This window comes from Perissodus microlepis, chromosome 17 (assembly GCF_051167445.1).
Source record: "Perissodus microlepis isolate ML-2025 ecotype Zambia chromosome 17, ASM5116744v1, whole genome shotgun sequence".
Classification (NCBI taxonomy): Eukaryota; Metazoa; Chordata; class Actinopteri; order Cichliformes; family Cichlidae; genus Perissodus; species Perissodus microlepis.
In genome coordinates, this window is record NC_140477.1 from 30,114,351 (window position 1) to 30,120,350 (window position 6,000).

A 6,000-nucleotide genomic window follows, 5' to 3' on the forward strand; every position below is an offset into this window, starting at 1 on the left:
GCATCCTGCAGCGACATGCATCCCATCCAGTTTGCATTTAGCCTCCAGGCTGTATAAGCGCTATTTGATCAAGAAGGAGAGTGATGGAGTGCTGCGTCAGATGGCCTGGCCTCCACAGTCACCTGACCAAACCCCAATCGAGATGGCAACATTCACAGTAATTGTGAGTGCATCAACATGTATGATGAGGTGAAAAAAAAGGGCACCAAAGAAACAACAGACTGAAATTCTGTACAAGGACCGGACAGCAGAAGACTGAATCAAAATGACTTTCTCTGTTGATGCTTCCTTTTGACCATTTGGGACAATATGCAAAACGTTGAGCCAACAGTGGCGCTTCCCTGCTCTCTCTGCAGAGTTGCATCTCATGCAAAACAAAGAATTTGGTGCTAGTTTTCCAGTTTGATGGAGCCCCTTGTCCCACTAGATAACTAGATAAAAAAGATAAAACAGGATCCTGTGAATTTTGATCAGCTTGGAGAACTAATAATGCAAGAATGGATCCTCATTAGTCTGGATTTGGCCCAAAGTTCTGATATCTATCATGTCACAGAGAACTGCAGAATGTAAGAAGAAGAAGAAGGATCAACACTGTAAATATTCTTTTCATAACTTTGATTTAACTATCAATAAAATTCTTTGAAACCTATGAAATACTTATAATTGTTCTTCACTATAGTAAAGAGATCCATAAAAAATAATCCAAATAAAAACTGAATGAAACAAAATGTTTTCTTCTGCCAGCTTCTCACTACTAAAGATGGATACTAAATGCTTGTTCTGGCTCCGGCTGGACAGAGGACCTATCAGGACTAATCACCTGCGACATCAGCATGTTAGAAGCAGAAGGCTGGTGTTGCCTGCAGTCATATCTCTCCCTCACCAGGCTCTCTGAGCAGATTCAACATGAGCTTAATTAATGATTTGATAACTGCAGAGGCGTTAAAAGGAGCATGGAGACGAGCATTAATCCCATATAAAAGAGCTAAACTGGTTAGTGATGTGTGGTGAAGAGGCTTCTTACATGCTCACGCTTATTCTGATTGGCTCAGTGTGAGCATGCTGAGAGTAAGACCGAAGTAAGAACTTAAGAAAGCAGATGTTTACGGAAGGGTGTATCAGTGTGAACCTTCACACTGCAGGGAGCAGCGGGTAGTTATTAAATCTAGATGGAGATGCCATCTGTAAGATATGCAAGTCAGTTTGGATGGATAAAGGTGGGAGGACTGGGCGCTGTAGGGTTGTGAGTGGTAGTTCAAAACACCATAGGTGGATTTCAGAGGGCCCGGTGGCGCCTGTGTCCGGCAGCCTCGCCTCTGTCAGTGCGCCCCAGGGCAGCTGTGGCTACAATGTAGCTTGCTATCGCCAGTGTGTGAATGTGTGTGTGACTGGGTGAATGACTGAATGTAGTGTAAAGCGCTTTGGGGTCCTATGGACTAGAAAAGCGCTATACAAATGCAGGCCATTTACCATTTACCATTTCTGAAAAGCTTCAATTTGCACAAGTGGTCAAGGAATCCACTGAGCTTCACCTGCTCTGAAGGAGACCACAAAATGAACAGATGCGGATGGATGAAGTTTGGTTATTTCACTTGAGAGAATATATTTTTGTTGTAAAAACTTTTGCATGAAATACATTGCTATGAGTTTTTGGTACCAACCAGAGGACAATGATCACAGTTTTTTATTTGCATATGTATTTTTTATTACCTCCGGCAAACAGGTAATGTCAGCATTTACATGCATCTAAAACTGCTGAAGCTGCTGTGACACTCAAAGTATAAATAACGGCTTTATAACCAATTAGCTTGACCAGTTTCAGTTTGTGGCCTTCATCTGGATCATAAAAGTATTTGCATGTGCTTTATTAATATGTTGTTCTGTCTGAAAATACAATAGCTTGAAAAGTTTTAAATAAATTCTGATAAAACGTTATCAAATTTGGCTTCCATCCACCCAGGTGTTGAAGGTCTGTTTAACAATTTACTGGTTGAAAATTGACAAAAAGCCTTAAAACTTAAACTATGATTCTTACAAGTATGGTGTGTATGGTCAACATATAGAAAGCACTGTATTAAGATTTTAAAATATCAAGTCAGATTTCACCTCTGACCTCTTCTTCAAGGTCGGTAGATTGATCTGAATGTCTATGTGATAATAATGTTATATAGAGGAGTTTGAAATGCTGGTTCTTAATGCCGTTGTTTGTACTGACAACAAACGTGCATACAGGGAATGATGTATAGTCAGAAAAGGTCAAATTTTCATAAACATTGTTTTATCTTAAAATTCTACTACCTTTGTTTGTATTGGACACATTTAGGACATGATACTGGTATATGGAGATTCAAAAATCACATCACAGTTTGCCTCCAAATACGTCACATTCAAACCTCTGACCTCACTTTTACATTTCACATCTGTCTTTCTTTGAAGTTGACCCCAAAATGTGTTATAAACAAAGTGAAAGAGAAAGAGAATGAGCTAAGGTTAGTTAGAAATGATAAGATCAGGTTATCCATGTCCAGTTGTTCTTAATTCAGTAGCTATTATTCATTATGTACTTCTAAAATAAACATGTCATACTACCCTTATCTGATTTTAACTGTAGTACAAACTTCATAATATATGTTAAAAATGAAGAAACCAAAATAAAAATATATAAAATACATTATAATTCCCTTAAAACTAAATATTGCTCAGAGAGTCAGCTGCCTTTGCAGAGGTTGCAGAGTGCTTCTTGTATTTATTTATTGCCATTTTAGTCATGAATATTAATGGTTTAAAGTAAAAATAAATCACCAAAAACTCCAATAAGCTTGAAGCCGAGAGATTTACCAGAGGGCAGGTGTGGTAGTATTACAGTGCGGCTCTGAACACATATTAAATGTACCACAGACTGAGCATTTAAACAATGAAAGAATGATGATCATTTATGTACAAATCTTCTTGCTGTAGAAGAAAGAGAGTTTTTGTTTGAGTCATAGAGCATGACAATGTATCGCATTCTGCAGCCAGACTGGAAGAAGCTTGGCACTTGCATCACTTCTGCTGAAACAGAGCATGGCAGATATCAGGGGGACAACATCTTTGTGGCTCTCTCATTGAACAAACCCAACGAAACACATCACATTAATTCTTTGCTTTGCCATGAGGAGGCAAAACACCAAACAAGCCAGCTGTCAGCGAAAGAAAATCCCCCCCAGGCCAGGTATAAATCTGGATAGTCCAAGAGTAAAACCACACACCAGCAGTCAGCAGTAAAATCCCTCCACCATTCAAAAGCATAATCGCCCTAATCCCACATGTATCTGTCTAGAGGCTCGAGACTTGGCCTGAATCTGTCCTTCCACTTAGCCATTCCTCTGTGTCTGTGCCTTTGCTCTGTTTGTGTAAATGCGTTTGTTGTTGGGCATTATGTGGCGTCTTCAGCATCAGTATGAAGCTCTGAACAAACACAGTGCTTCCCTTCACTTGACATTAAGTTCATCATTAAAATGGGTATAAAATCAAATAACCTCAGACAGAGTGCCTCTTCTTTTTAAAACAGATTTACGCTATTCATCCAAACGTATGCGGAAATAATACTCCTTGAGTAAGATTTACTCAATAACTTCATTCATTTTGAGATGCTTCTAGAATTTCTCCATTGCATATATTTTCCACTTCCAGAAGTTTTATTTCTACATAAATGTCATTTCTCTTTTTTAAGCGCTGTCTGGTTACTGTTTTATTTTGGAATGCCCACGCCACCAAAAACAAGTTTGTGGAGAATCGATCCCAGTATGCAGAGTTCCAATGACTAATTGTGACCTCTCCAGCAAACTGCAATCACACAGTATTGACTCCATTTGTGTTTTGTCAGTCTTTGGTTGTGAGGACACTGCTGATGATCTCAAACACTCTCACAATGTTGCTGAATAATGTTTTATAGATCATTTAAACATCAGCGACAGTCAAGTGGAGCGTGCGTCTGTCCTCTCAGTAAGTGAGTGAGACAGTAGAGAGCGGTGAGGAGGGCTGTGCGAGTGCATCGCAAAAACACATAAATATGCCTGACACCAGTAAACAAAGCAGCATCTGGCTGCAGTTTAAAGACTTTTTTGTCTCGGTCTCGGTCTTGGTCTCGTCTCGACTTTGTCTTGGTCTGTCTTGGTCTTGGTCTCGATAACCCCTGGTCTTGGTATTGTCTTGGTCTTGGTTTACGCGGTCTTGACTACAAGTCTACACAGATCGTGGTATAGTTGAAAGATAGTTTCAGTTTCTTGTTCTTAATAACAGGATTTGCACTTGGTGTGGTCTTTTGTTGCTGTGGCAGTTCTCCTTTGAAATTTGCTGCGTTGTGTGTTGAGAGATGCTCTTCTGCAAACGTTGGTTGCAAAGAATCTGTTTTATTTCTGTTCCGTTCCCATCAGGTCCTGAAGGCATTTTTGCCCAGAGAACTGACACTCACCAAATATTTCCTTTTATTTATTTATTTATTTATTTATTTATTTATTTATTTATTTATTTTTTACCATTCTCTGTAAACCCTAGAGATGGTCCTGTGGCAAAATTCCAGTAGATTTGCTGTTTCTGAAATACTCAGACCAGCCTGTCAGGCATTAATAGCCATGTCACTTAAACCACTTTTCTTTCCCATTCTGACGCTCAATTTCATAAGGGATTTCTTGACTATGCCTACGTGCATAAATGCTGCAAAGTGACTGGCTAATTAGACATTTCTAGCAATGAGCAGTTGAGCAGCTGGTTCTAATGAAGTGGCTGGTAAGTGTATATCATCATACAATCTGCCTGGATTCAATTTATAAATGTATACATTTAAATGTCCGCTGGGATTTGATTGTGTAGCTGGAGGGTAAATTGTGTGGTTGTCTTAGCACAAACATTTTGCAAGTAAATAAAAAATGTAAGTCAAAATTTGCTTGTAAAAGCTTTTAAAAACAAATGTGCATATTTTAAACAACCAAAATAATTTGAACCAAACAATTCAATCCTAATATTAATCTTGATGCCTGATTGACTGTTTAGACATATTTTAAACCTCAAATCAGAAGAAATAGCTCCTATGGAAACATTAATTAATTGATGAAAGTTTTACAATGGCTTTTAAAAGAAGACCATTCACCATTTTAAACCAGATTCAGACTGATTAGTAAAGGTTCTGGTCACCAGTGTTGGTCAAGTTACTTGAAAAAAGTAATCAGTAACTAATTACTGATTATTTCCCCCAAAAAGTAATCCCGTTACTTTACTGATAAAAGTAATTAATTACTTAGTTACTTTTTAAAAACACGATTTACAACCTGAATAGGTGATAAAGCGATAGATCTTTCAGCCCAATTCTACTTTTTCTGCATAATCCATCATACAAAATGTAATCAAATGGAAAAGTCTCTTTTTAAAACTTTTATAGTTTTATTAATTTTAATCTTTTAACTTTATGCATCAAGCAAAAATTTAATTATATGCAACATTCTCTGACTGGAAGAAATTTGTTTAATATTTAAACCTATTTTCTGCACATTCCAGCACATAAAATATATATTTTTTTTGTGTTTACACTCAGTCTTTCAAATAGATGCAAGTAAAACACAGCAGAAAATAAATAAAATCAAAGACTAGCGGTCCTGTTGCTCTATTTTCACCTGTAAAGCAGGAGTGGGGCAGGCGGAGGTTTACCCTGGTGCAGGTGAGCCGCAGCGGTCAGTGGAAGAATCCGCGAGTTTCTCTGTGAATTTCCCATTACGTGGTAGCACACTCGGAGCTTGCTTAGAAGTTTAGGGGTTTTTTTCGCTGTAAAAAGATGTTTTCTTCCCACGCACAATGCTAATGGACGCTAATGTTTTTGTCACTTTTTATGGAATCAAACTTAAAGTAAGGTCAGTACTTCCACACTTTAAACGCTGCACGCTCATACTCTCTCCCGTACTCGATATATGATCCACTGTTGATCTGCACACAGCTGTTGTCACGAACGTCGCACTTGCTTACGTCACT